Source organism: Talpa europaea (assembly GCF_964194135.1).
Source record: "Talpa europaea genome assembly, chromosome: 1".
Lineage (NCBI taxonomy): Eukaryota > Metazoa > Chordata > Mammalia > Eulipotyphla > Talpidae > Talpa > Talpa europaea.
In genome coordinates this window covers 121,719,973-121,735,065 of record NC_140073.1, presented here as the reverse complement: position 1 = coordinate 121,735,065, position 15,093 = coordinate 121,719,973, and positions in this window count along the sequence as shown.

Genomic DNA, 15,093 nt, shown 5'->3' with positions numbered 1-15,093 from the left:
ATTCATGAAAATAAGATTCTAATTGTTTTAATAGAATGTGATACTATAAAAATCATATTTAACCATACTTAGCAGGACATAATTGTTCAAAGAATTTAATCTAAACTAAATACAAGCATATATATATATATAATATAAATTTTATCACTCAATAAGCATACCATCCAAGAATGTAACATTTACATTTCATTTCTGACTTCCCATGCCCAAGTGAGAATGGCCACCCAGGAAAAGACCACCCAAGAACTAAATGAACTACACAACTAAATGATCCAGTTAGCTGTAGAAATGCTCTCTCACCACCAGAAATCAATGCTGGGAATTTCTCTCCCCTTATCACTCAGTCCATGATACAGATACCAGGAATTAATAATTGCTGACCCTCATGAAACAAAAAGACTTTATCATGAATCTAACAGTCCTTCAAAGATGGCTCAAATCTAATTTTCTCTTTAAAATCCCCCCTCCCTTGAACTATGGTAGTGGACTATGGATGATTTGGTGGTGGGTATGCTATAGTAGCAATACCCTATAGGGGTATCCAAATATTACCTCAATTAAAAATAATTAAGTAGGGCCTCCCCAATGGTGCAGAGGGTTGAGCGTCGCGCTGTGAAGCTGTCCACAGTCTCTGCAGCGCAGGTTCGATTCCTGGCCGGCCAGGGAGATTCCTACATTGCGCGGCAGACCTCTCCTGTCTCGCCCGCTGCTCCCCTCAGCAGTGCTTTCAGTCCGTCTGACTGTTCTGCTCCCCACTCTGTCTCTGGTGAATCCTGTCACCCTCTTGCACCTCTGACCTGTACCCCAACTGTTGTATAAATAAATAAATAAATAAATAAATAAATAAATAAATAAGATCTCTTTTAAAAAATTAAGTAAATTGAAAAAAACAAACTTTGTTCTTCCCCCTTGAATCTTATGTGAGCCTTTGTAACACATTTTTTTAATTCTTTTTTTTTAAACATTGATTTATTTTATGCACACAAGAACTAAGGTACAGGCCAGAGGTGCATGGGGGGTGAGAGGATTCACCAAAGACAGAGTGGGGAACAGAACAGGCAGACTGACTGAAATGCACTGCTGAGGGGAGCAGTGGGTGAGACAGGGGAGGTCGCCGCTCCATGTGAGTATCTCCCTGGCTGGCCTGGGATAGAATTAGTGCTGCAGAGGCCACGGACAGCTTCACAGTGCTGTGCTTAAGCCCTTGTGCCACCAGGGACGCCCTGTAACACTTGTATTTTTTTCACTGAAGTTCCATAGGTTTATATCCTTGCTAGTGTTTGGAAGCATATCTCCACTGGGGTATAGTCACTAGAGAGCACCCACCACCACCGAAGCACCCGAAGTCCCCACCATAATCCACTGTGTTCTCTCCCAACTCTGTTCTCAGCCCTCCCCTCCCCCTTGTAACACTTTTAAAACTCAATTAGAAGAGTAGAGATTTTCAAAACACAGTTCCACTGATCAATTCACCAAACATCAGATTAATTGACATTTGTATCACAATGTAAATCATAACAACTGGTGCCCACAGTTAACTCAACACTCATAGCTATTAGACTTTGCCCCACATCTATTTAAGCAATTTTGTTTACACCAATTCTGCCCTGTGTTCATTGTCATGAAAACTGGTGACTGCCTTACAAACATCCATTCTTCATTGTACCTTCCTGATAAAAACACAATTTAATCAGGTAGTCACTCTTCTCTGTTATATTGTAAGTGGGCAAAAACAGAAAAGATTGAGAGGAAATTATTACAATTTGAAAGAAATTTGAACTTGTATCACTAACTTTTTTCATTTGAAGAAGGAATCATTGGGATGATCTGTAATGGAAATTCTTTGTGAGAAAGTCTTTATAGAACTCTAGTCAGCATTTGCATATCCAAAGGAAAGGGCTTATCTTATGTGAAAAGTTTGACAAATACATGTGTATAAGCTTTAAGTAAAAACAGTTTAGATAGATATGCAGTTTATCTAATTATGCTACTTTAATCATCTTTTTCTAATAAGCTATCAACAACGCTACAATGACTTAGTATCTCCACCCTAATACACTACTAAACTCTTTAAGACCAAATCTAATATATTTATTTTTGGGTCACAAACAGGTATTTATTGCTTTAAATGCATGTAGCTCATCTATCATCCTTGGTTCCCTCCTATATCTTTAAAAGTTGCTCAGCCACATGGGGCCTCCCCGGTGGTGCAGCGGTTGAGCGCTGGGTTGTGAAGCTGCCCGCAGCCTCTGCAGCGCCGGTTCGATCCCCGGCTGCTCCCCGGCCACCGGAGGAGGGTCCCGCATGGCGCACAGACCTCTCCTGCCGCCCGCTGCTCCCCTCAGCAGTGTACTTCGGTCCTTCTGCCTGCTCTACTCCCTGCTCTGGCTCTGGTGAATTCTCTTACCCTCCCGTGCTTCTGACTGTACCCAGTGCTTGTATAAATAAATAAATAAATAATATAAATAAATCTTAAAAAAAAAAAAAAGTTGTTCAGCCACATTTCTTATGTCTCCAAGGTTTCTAGCAGTTTCCCTGCAATTGTTACCTCTACATTTATTTTATTCTCTTTTGGTTTATCTACTGTTCTACTTTGCAAAGGTGCAGAACTAGTAAAATCTGACACTGGAACCCATTTTTCTTGATGTCTAGCTTAATGTATCTTTGAATTTTCCCTCTAATTTTTGTCAATCATCAAATATTACATCTTCTTTGCCATGTCAGTCTTTTGAGTTCATTAGCTCCCCAATAAATGTAGTAAATCTAGTGCTAATATTCTATGTCAAGATACTAAAAATTCTTGTAGATGAGAATCATGAGACATTATTAAAATATGTCATATCTTTTTATCATTTAAATGTTATTTCAAAATCAAAGTTTCAAGTAATGAGGAACTAAATATACATATGCAAATGTATATCCTGGGGATAATAGAAAGGTGATAATTAGCATATATTTTTACTAGTGAAGCAGTGAAAAGAAAATGAAATTGAGGTCCAAAATCTTTGGGGAGAGTTTTCTGGCATTCAGATAATGTATATAAAGTAATATTCTTATATAAAGTACTTACAACTAAGTCATCTGTGAACTGAAATGGTCTGACACTAAACTTTCTATTGCGCTTGTATGATATTTCACCTCTTTCTTTAACACAAATGTTCAAAATGTGTAATGAGTCAAATAGTGGTCCCAAAAAGATAGATAGATCTATACTAATCTCTGTTGTCTGTGAATGTGACTGCATCTGCAAATAGGCTCTTTATATATGTAATTAATTGAAAGTTTAAAATATAAAATGAAATCATCCTGGATCTAGTGTGAGTCCTAAAAACCAAATGACTAGTGTTCTTCTAAACGAAAGAGGCACAAAGAGAAATTAATGGGAAGAAAGAGGGTAACAATTGCAGTTATGCAACTACACATCAAGGAATGAATATCAAGTATGGGCAGCCATCAACTGAAGCAAAGAGAGAATCATGGAACTGATTTTTTTCTCAGAACTTTCAAAAGGAACCAATTCCGACAATACATGATTTTGGTTACCTGGGCTCCAGAACTGTGAAAAAATAAACTTGTGTCATTTCAAGTCAACTTTGTCATATTTGTTTTGGAAGTCCTAGGAGACTATTACAATATACGCATTAACGATTACTTATAGGAGACTATTACTTATAGGAGATGATTACTTATACGCATTAACACATTTCACATTTTCATTTAAACCTTTTCTCTCCTGCCAAAAACAGACTTTCTAGATTGTTATAATAAATATCTCATTTACATCCGCTCACATAGCTGAATAAAGGAAATTATAGAAAAAGCAGGAGAACCAAAAGGTTTAAAAAAAAGCCTGGACTGAAAATTTTGCTACAAAGAATCAATATGCTATAGTAGACCCATATGTCCTAGATTTATAGGTCAATTTATATTTTTAGCACTACAATTTTTTCAGTTATATGAATTTGAACAAGAAATTTAGCCTTTACAAGCCACAATGACCTGCCTCATTCATATAACAAGAGATAATAATATTACTTCATTATCTGCCAGTAAGACAGAAATGTGATAACTTAGGTTAAAAATTTTATACATTTCTAGGAATATAATAAACTTTGAACAAATGTTGTCTGTTATTAATTGGAATTAAATGTTCATAATGGATTTTCTCAAAATCAATGCTTTAATGCAGATCTAAATTCTCATGATACTCCCTGAGAAACTAGACTCTCTTTTTGTCTCCAAAGACAGTTGCTCTAATTTTACAGACCTTACCCATAAATTGATATTTATTTAGTTAAGATATTATTAAGAATATCCCCAAGTAAGAAACAGCATCTATTTTAAACTAAGATAACTGCTTATTTAATTAACACAAAACCAGGAGTTTTTTTTACACCCCAAGTTATGCTTAATTTTCTTACACCATTCCCCAAGTGATCAAAGGAAATCTTGGTCTCCGTTACCCCACATTATCCTGATAAAAAAAATGTTATGCAAATCTCTCTCTAGTTCTTTTTAAGTTAATCGAGCGACACTGCACAAAACCTATAATAATGATCAACAGGTGAACAGTATTTTATAGTCCACACTACAACATTAGAGCATTCATTTGCTGATAAATCCTGATCCTATAAGTGAAGGCTGTATCCCTTTATTCATTTATTCATTTGTTATGCAGTTAAGGACACTGAAGCACAGAGAAGTCTAGTGAACTATTTAAATCACAGGGCTATATTAGTCTAACACACAGTGTTTTCTTTTTAATTGTTCATTCTGAAAAGGAGCCTATGTATTAAATATACAGAATAATAACAAACCATCATGTACTCATCACCTATCTATAATGTTATTGTGTGTGTGTGTGTATATATATATATATATATTCTGCATATATACTGCATATAATCTATACTGCATATATATTAGCATAGAAGAACTGGGGTATAGGTCAGAGGTGTAGGGGGTGAGAGGATTCACCAGAGACAGAGTGGGGAGAACAGCCAGATTCATTGAAATACACTGCTGAGGGGAGCAGCAGGCAAAACAGTAGTGGTCTGCTGCACCATATGTGAGTTAGCTCCCTTGCTGGGGATCAAACATAGGCCATAGTGGTGATAGTGCTGAGACTTAACCCCTAAGCCAACAGGAAGGGCCTATAATGATATTTTGAAGATTTTCTTACAATTTTTCAAATTGTGCCTAATGAGGCAACAAAGGCACATCTCCAGCTATAATGCATATTAAAAATGTGGATAGTAAAGAATGAGAATTCCCCAATCTGTCTCCAAACTCAAAGACAAAGAGAATATCCCTAAGTCACCAAAAATACATCAGCAAAACTTACTGACAAAGCATGAACTAAACAGGAAGTCTGAAAAATCACTATCAAAAGCAAACATACATCAAAATGTGCATCAATATGCATAAGCCTAATGGCTACAACTAATAAAGACAGAGTGAAAAAAACCTGTTTTTCAATTGATAATAAAATATGCTGCTTTTAAAAGTGTATAATGGTATTATAAGTGATAAAAACCTATTAATGAGAAAAAATGAGGTACCTTATTTCTCTCCTATTTGTAAAAATGAGCAATTTCCATTAAACAAGTGAAGTGTTTCAAGGAATCAGACACTATTTTTACCTATGTGGATGCTGGAGGAAGTATTTTCTGTGCTAGCAGTCAGCATGAAGAGCATTACATCCAAGTGACATCCAATGAAAAAAAAAATACAGATTCAACTATATCTATATGATTAACTTCTAAAAAATAAAATTACATGAGTGAGCAGAGAGCCAGAGACAGAAAGTAGAAAGTCATTTTAGACAATAGTACATTTTTTTTAAGATTTTATTTATTTAGGCATACAAAAATGGGCATAGGCCACAAGTGTGGGGGGTGAGAGGATTCACCAGGGACAGAGTGGGGAGATTGACTAAAATACACTGTTGAGGGGAGCAGCTGGCGAGTCAGGAGATGTCTGCTGCACCATGTGGATAGCTTCCTGGCTGGGGATTGAACAGCCAGCTGCATTGGCTGCAAATAGCTTCATGGGTTGAGTCTTAACCCCTTGCACCACCAGGGAGGCCCTAGATAATAGTACATTTTAAACAACACTTCCAAGACCAGTCTGGCATGAGTACCAGATAGATGGGACTGATGATAATTAGGAACATATTTTCACCTCACTCCGTTTAGCAATTAAGAACCATTTAAATTTTAGAAGTCCTTTTTCAAGAGCAGCACAATAGACTTCATAAAAGGTTAGTTACATAATTTTTGAGAGGATGATTACTAAACAGACACCAAAAGTTCCTCTAACAATACAGATATGTTTAGGATCGTGACTAAATTTATCAACAAGGACTCTGTAAGAAAGAAGTGGTCCAAGAAATGTAACTCTTATCAATGATGGAAGTTTGGCAAGATCTAAAGTCTGATGGGAAAGTAGCATCTTTGTACTAGAACCTGCTCTTTCACTAAAGGGATGCCAATTAAGATGTTTCCAGAAGAATATAATTGATTAATAATTCATCTGACATCCCTTGAGTATAGAGAGCAAAGTAAGCTTCCATAACAGGGACAAGTTTGCACATACTGACTTTACAAATAGAAAGAAAGTAGGGTTTTGAAATAAGCAGCATTTACATCTATAGGTGATTTTAGCAACTAATTAACCCAAGAATTAAGGTTGGAATGAATCTCACACATCTAATGCTTCCAAGACATGTGAAGTAAATCTCCCTAAGCTTTACTTTCTAGTTCAGAACACTGGCACAAGATTTTTAATTCCAAACAACAGAAATTCACTCTAGTTAATTTAAGTTAAAAAAAATTACAGAAAGAACACATGAATAATATGAAAGCATTATACCTTAGGTACATAGATAGTGCACTGGGAGGGTTCATTTACACTTTATAAATATCAGCATTATGAATGAATCTTTTTTATGATTTCCCTGAATCATTCTTTTGGAACATTCTAAATGAGCCAGGAAAAACAATGAAAACTTTCTCAAGCAATTTGACTTAGTAGATGGCTAAATGTCCAGTTTCAAAAATTGTTACTTATAAAAGATAATTTAAAAAGTTAGTATGGGCTATTTAATTATAACATAATTTTCCAAAGTGGAAAAGGCAATATGTCACAAAATACTGTACTAATGGAATCTATAGTTTTAATAAGAGCAGTTGTTATTTCACTAACATGTACAGTATTCTATCTTGTCTTTCTGTATTAAAAGTGTTAGTAAAATAAGTTAACTTGACTTATATATTTTAATTCTTTGTGTGTTGTGATTCTTAAGCTTGTGATGTGGTTTATATTCACGGTTTTTTACATGCTGGAATACCACAATGTGCCTGTAGTCCACTTGTGGTTAAAAAACAAAAAGAAAAAAACATTAAAATATGAAATTATGCTCATAAAAAAAGTACAGAAGGATAGTAGAGACTCACAGAAACTTCGTGATGGCCAGAAAAGAGAGGTATGCAGTCAGAACAAGACCAAAATAACAGTATAGAACTGGCCCAATAGCAGACACTCCCTCTCACCAAAGTCCAGTTTGCTAACCAGGATCTGGACACCAGATGGTCTCTTAGAAATTCTGCTATGGCTGCTTCTGTAGATTAAAATCATCAGTCATGATCATTGCCAGAATAGATCCCTGTACCTGTTTCTAGTCCCTAATTTCCAATTCAAAGTCTTACTGGCATCTGATTAACAAAGTCTGGGTCATATACGTGCCCTTGATGCAAAAGAGGCTGGAGAAGCAAGTTTCTGGTTTCTATTCTGGAACATTACTCAGGAGGAAGGTTATCCCAAACATAAGAAACATGGTAAAGATGATGGAAGGAAGTATGAAAGATGTCAAAGATATCAAAGACATGACAACATCACCATGGATTTCCCTGGAGCATCTGCATGGAAATATCCTGTCCGTCGATATCTCTTACTCTACTCCAGTCATTCTTCTTTGCTTCCCTGTTCTAATTTCTTTTTTTTTTTTTAAGATTTATTTATTTAAGCATACAAGAGCTGGGGTACAGGCCAGAGGTGTGTGTGTGTGGTGGGGGAGGATTCACCAGAGACAGAGTGGGGAACAGAACAGGCAGATTAACTGAAATACACTGCTAAGGGGAACAGCGGGTGAGTCAGGAGAGGTCTGCTTGCAATGTGGGTTACCTCCCTGGCTGGGGATTGAACTCATGCTGTAGTGGCTGCAGATAGCGTCAGGTTGCGTCTTAACCCCTTGTACCACCAGGGAGGCCCCTCCCTGTTCTAATTTCTTTTGCTTATTTATTTTCAGCCTCAAACACCATAATGAGAGTTCCATGGATCTATTCATCTTGCTTGTCTTTTTGCTGGTGTAACCTCAACACCTAGAACAATATCTATAATACAACAGATTTTCAAATATTTGTTAGATATTGAAAGAACTCCTTATACAATTTGAAAGGTCCATTGCACAAATACAGACATTGAGGAAGAGATGTTCAATGATTTTTTTATGACCAAATGGCAAATGAGGGATCAAAGAGCAAGTTCCTTGATCCCCAACCAGGAAATTTCCACACAGGGAAAAGTACAAGTAGCCACAGTTGCTTCAAAAGGAAAAGGAGAGAGCAGGACAGAGCAAAAAGAACACTGGTTAGGAAAAATGTATGAGCCCTATAACCATACATTTCCGGGTCCAAATCTGTGCCCCCAAATCTAAGGCAAGCCTCACAGGTCTTCCAAAGAATTAAATGTGACATGTGTATATTTTACACACATGCTAGTTCGATAACTTCTGACATGTACAGATGCTTAATAACTGGTGTTATAAAATTATTGCTAATTAATGATTAATTATATGTTTGACATCATATACTCTTAAAAACATGGTGAGGGGCACATATTTCATAGAATATAAATCAGAATACAGATATATAAAATGAAAACATTCAATCTTCCACACAACATTTACTGGTAATTCAAAGAATTAGGTGTGTGTTATACACAGGCTGAAGTTTCTAAATTTTTTTCTAGCTTTTCATGCTAAGAACATTTCAATCTCTTATTGTTATCTCCAAAGATAATCTTGACCCTGTAAACTAAGGGCAAAAAATAGGCTGTAATTTTCACTGCTTCATTTATTTCAAAGTATACACATTGAAAAATAACCCTCATCTTCAGGGTACTAACTGTGTCATGAGAGAAACAGATGAAGAGAAAATAAGCAGCAATGTGATACATAGAGGATGTTCTAGGAACCCCCCCAAAACAGTACCAAACCTAAGTTGTAAATTAGAAATGACATTTTAGAAGAAGTGATTCTGAGCATAGTTCTAGTTGGCTAACATAGTCAGACTTATCCAGCAGAGAAAACAACATCTGTAAGGGCCCCTGAAAGAATTTCATAAGCTTGGCAACACAAGGGGAAACTGAAAGTTAAGAGAAACTAGGGTCACAAAAGCCCCGAGAGAATTTCAAAATAGGCCTGCTCCCAAGCCTCTTCAAGAGATTAATTTCCCTTAATTACTTTCCTTTTCTCAGCAAAGAGAAAATAAAACTGTTCTATGAATTATCATAGCACCTCTCTACTCTGACACTAATCTTCGTTTTTTTGCTTAGGCTTTATCATATTTTTTTAAGGTTTTTTTTAATATTTATTTATTTATATAAGAACTGGGGTACAGGTCAGAGGCATGGGAGGGTGAGAGATTTCACCAGAGACAGAGCAGGGAGCACAACAGGCACATGGACCAAAGACACTGCTCTGGGGAGCAGCAGGCAAGACAGGAGAGGTCTGCCATACCATGTGGGTTTCTCCGTGGTCCGCCAGGAATCGAACCTGCACTGCAGAGGCTGCAGACAGCTTCATAGTGTGGCACTTAACCCCCTGCACCACAGGGGAGGCCCTATGATATTTTTTAAATGTATACTTGTATGTTAAACATATTTTCATCAAAACTCAGTCTCATGCTTCCTTTTAAAATTCCCATTATCGGCCCCCCTGGTGGCACAAGGGGTTAAGCACCACACTATGAAGCAATCCGCAGCCTCTGCAGCACGAGTTGAATCCCCGGCCAGCCAGGGAGAAACCCACATGGCGATGCAGACCTCTCCTGTCTTGCCCACTGCTCCCCTCAGCAGTGTATTCCAGTCAGCCTGTTCTGTTCTCCGCTCTGTCTCTGGTGAATCCTCTCACCGCCCCCCCTTCATCTCTGGCCTGTACCCCAGCTCTTGTATGCATAAATAAATAAATAAATCTTTAAAAACAATAAATAAATAAAATTCCCATTATATTAACTAATTTTCTTGAAAGAATTGTCCTTTATTGACTTTCTCTCTGCTTGAAGTGCCTTCAAGTCCCCTTCTTTTGGCAATTTTCTCCTAGTACCTCCAAGCAGCATGTTCATTTCTTCCTATAAACTGACAGCTCTTTCTATATTACTTCCGTTATAGCTCTTTGCAAACTGCCTTTTAGTAATTTTCTCTCTTGCTAGACTGAGTTTCCAGAGGGAAGATTTTGATCTTTGTATCCCAAACATATTCTCTTTTTTTCTAATAAATATTTTTTAATTAGAGAAAAACTTCAAAAAAGTTGCACAGACAAGACAAATATTTCCGTATGGATCTTTTGAAAAGTCAGCTTCTGATACAGTAGATCCCATAAATATTCTAGATTTCTAACCAGCTTCTAGCTCATGCAAAGATGACTGGTCTAAGGACCACAATTTGATCAAGGGTGAGTGTCAGAAAAATCAAGACAAAGGCTCTCAAACCTGACCACAAATAAGAATTACCTGGGCAGGTTTTTCATTTGTTAGTTAATATAAAAATCCCGATGTTGGACCCACTCCCCCACCTCCCACCTCCACCCCCGGTTGTGATTTCATTCACCTGCCACAAATCCAGGAATCCACCTTCAAAAATGCTGTTCAGATGATCCCAATGTGCAGCCAGAGTCAAAAGCCATTGTTCTCCTGAGTTACAGAACACCCAAACCCTAGCCTGCTATTTCCTTCTCTGTAAAACAAATAACCACACATAGCTGATAAGGCATTACTAGGGCTAAATAAAACTGAAAGTCTGCACCAATGCAGAGTTTTATTAATCTCTAAGTGCTTAAAAATGTTAGTACTAATTCTGACAGGCTAAAGGACGCATAACTATTCATTTTTCATCAATAAACCATTGAGAACATTCTTTCTGAGCTGTCTTTCTAGAGTTAGGCTGCTGCCGTCAGATATCCAGCTGCCAGAAGACCATTTGAAAGGATGGGAGTTCACAGCGTTAGGGTGGAGTCACTATAGAAATCCCCTAGTCTTTAGGGAATGAGGTACAAATACCCTTTGATTAATCCAGCAGGCCCCACAGCTTGAGCCTGGAGAACAGGGAGTCTCTCCCCTGGGTGGGACAGAAACAGCTTTGTAAGGGGACAGTTCACAGGATGCCTAGTTGAGTCTAAACTGCTCGCTCAAGAACAATGAGTGGTCACATCAGAAAGGCAGATGGTTTTAAGGGGAGATCTCAGAGTATCATCTGGTTTCAAACTGCTGTTCATAGGCTCGAGGGCAAAGCGCCTAAAAAAACTCCGAGTGGTAATCTGAGCACTAAAGTTCATGAAGAAGACACTAGCAGTAGCCGTAAAACATCACGTCTTCTACGCAGGCTCCTTCTAACATACAGCGTCTTCCCCAACCCTAAGGAATGCAAAGGTCACTCTACTTTGAAAGCCACTGAAGGTTAAAGAACTACCTTTTCTCTACATCCTTTCCTCGATCAGTTGTTTCATGACACTGAGTTTAGTAGGTACTTGGGATTAAGAGAAGAGTCTACAGAAAATAGTTAAGAGATTAAGAGATGCCATACACAATTACAATCCCCTTTTGATTAGAAAAGAACAATTACACAGAGAATTAATCCTGGCTTAACCTAAACCAATCACTATTTAATAACAGCAAGCAACTTTGCCAAAATATTGCTACCTGCTTGAACAGCTGGAATGCTGTTGACTATCATGAATTGAATTATATGAAACTTTCCCAGGAAGTTACACTTATTATCTTATTTCATGCCCTTTGAATAATATTCCTTAAATAATAATGATGGGCATTTATTCAGACATAAAAATTTGGAAAAATAATCATCAAATTGTAGTAGAGGAAAGTAGCTTTCACATTTTACTTCCATCTTTGTACCTTAATTTTTAAATAAAAATATGTGTTATCCTTGAGATAGAAAGTGTTTTTCAATAGTCTGTTTCTTAGTTTAGATACAAGAAAATTACTTTTTCAAGTCAACAGACTAGATATATTGCCTTGGTAGCTATCACTAACACACAGAAAAGTCACATAAACTCATTTAGTCTTAGTCTTACTCTTTATGTAAAATCACATAAATCAAATTTTAAGCTTCAGAATGCACCATAGAGACCATAGGCAGAAACTGTTATTTGGTAAATATGAATGGAGCTTAGTCTTTCATACAACAACTGACTCGATATTACATTTAAATTACCCCCCATCACTAAATAGCCATCTGTCCATGAAACTTCTCACTCTCGCACATCCATTCCCTTCCCAAGTGGTTCATTCTTGGAATGATGGTGTGATTTTTCTAAAAGTTATCTCCAGAATCACATAAGCAAAGGAGGAGGTAGCATCCAAGTGGAAATTTATGAAACCACATGTAATAAATACTTTTTAGGTCACAGTGCTCTGAGACCTAGAAATGTTGAAATTAAATACAGAGATGGATGCATGGGAAAAAAATGTTCAGTTAGTTCAGATATTTATTTTCTTCCACATATTCCATGTACTTTCTGCGCATTCTACATGAAATTGGAGAGTAATAATACTCTAAATTGTAAACAACTTTTATAACTGTTATCCTCTAATCTCCTGACCTGAAAAAAAAGGTGTAGAATCCAATTAACCCCAAAACAATCTATAAAAAAACTAGTTACCCAGGACTCCCAATTAGTTAGATTGTTCTTTTAATTCCCACCCATTAGCAAATCTTACCTCTAACACTTGCTTAGTACCAGAATAGCTTCCTAACTGGCCTTACCATCTCCAGGCACCACCTCCAATCTACCTACTATACCACTACCACAATACCACATTGAACAAGTTACTCACCCAAATTCCCAAATTCTTAAACATGGCATTTAAATGCTATGAGATTGTGCTCTTAACTGTCCAAGTTACCTCTTGTGATTCCTTCATGGTCATCAAGACCTCTGGCTATGTCAAATTACTAACAGATCTCCAATTAGAACACAGTCACACTCTCTGACTTTCATATGCTTCTCAAGGATAAATCTCACCTCATTCCCATCTGCTGAGATAAAACTGCTCCTCACTTTTCAAGCCTCTGCTCATCAACTCTTTAGTGACATGACTTCAAAGGCCCTCAGGAGAGAGCTCCTCTGTTCTCATGCTTCATTTGCTTCCTCAGTGATAGTCAGAGCTTGGTATGCAATTTTTTCTTTATAGCCATAGTGAGTGGCACAGATCCCAGAACATAAATATTTGTTAAAAGAACAAATGAGTGCCTGAACTGAATGCTTTGAATTGATAAAGAAATGATTACTGATGCTGACCATCATCCCCTCTTTAGAAAAAACCAGAAAAGTCAGTATTTTTTACCAAAGGGTCTAAAGTGCCCTGAATAGACTCAACAGCAATAAGAATGTTGCCATACTACATAGGTCTCTTTCACCCTTGAAATTCTATACAATTTCTATAAAATTACCTATATGATAAGTAATAAATGATCAATGTAGAAATAATAGACTGTAAAGATAAGTAAAAGTATAATTTGTTCATAATCCCTATAAGCAGAAATAACCAACCATTAATGATATTTTGGGAATATTACCCTAAATTGATTTCTTTATTCATAATAATATTACATATGAAAATTAAACCCTATTATATAAACTTTCATAAGTGATTTTTCCATTTCATTCACAATAGTCTGTGTGGAGATATTAAAATGATCTACAATTATATTCACATGAAATGTTTATTCAAAATGAAGATTGTTGGACTCTCTATCTTGATCTCTAGATCAATCTAGTAGAGATTCCTGAAATACTCATCTTAATGCTCTTAAGTGGTTCTTATGTACAGTAAACTTTGAAGAACCACCAGCCAATGATACTGTTTTCAAATCACTATGGTAAAAATGATACTGTTTTCAAATCACTATGGTAAAAATACAGAAAAGTGGAGGTTTCAAAGGTATTTATTTTGGCGTATATAAAAAAGCATGAGAGCTATTACAAAAAGGAATGGGTTACCATCACATTTGATGAGTCCCTGGCATTCTGCAAATAGATTTTTAATAACTAGTTTCAAGATGCAGTGGCCATTCTGTATCAGGAAAGAGATTGAAAGAGATAATTTCTAAGGTCTGTTTCAACCATAAGATCCTAACACTCTATACTTAAAGAATGTTTAGGCTAAATTATACTTTAAAAGCAAAAAAAAAAAAAATAGTTACCTGACAAGACAATTATGGAACAGAATGTGTATGTTTGGGAATCAATGGTTTAGAGGTAAGGTAGTTCTCAAAGCTGATGAATGCTTTACATAAAATAAATTGAAAATATTTTTTTCCAGAAAAGATCATTAACTGTTTTTCTTAGACTTTTAAATAAATGATTCTGTGACTCAAAAATGTTTTTCTTGGTAAAAACTCCAGTTCAAACATGTGAAGTACCCATTCATCTTTGTCATACCTGGTCCTTTGTGACTGGTCTGAAGGGGGGGGGGGGGTCTGTAGAACTAAGGTAATACCACCAATTCAATCTTTTCATTTTCAAACAAAGTGCCTACTGAAGTTGAGTCTAGAGAAGTTAAGCCTAGAAAGTGTTAAGTATTGTAAATTCATATGGCTAACTGGTGACAAATTACCCCCAAAATCTACACTTCTGATACCTAGTTTAGTATTTTGGGTAATAAAGATTTATTCTTTATTGCAAACTGCTGTTTTTCAAAACCCCCCAAAACTGGAAATAAATCATGAAAGATCCAAGTGTTTGAATTTTTACATATAAAGAGGGCATGCTGTATATAAATGGCTTAAAATAATTGC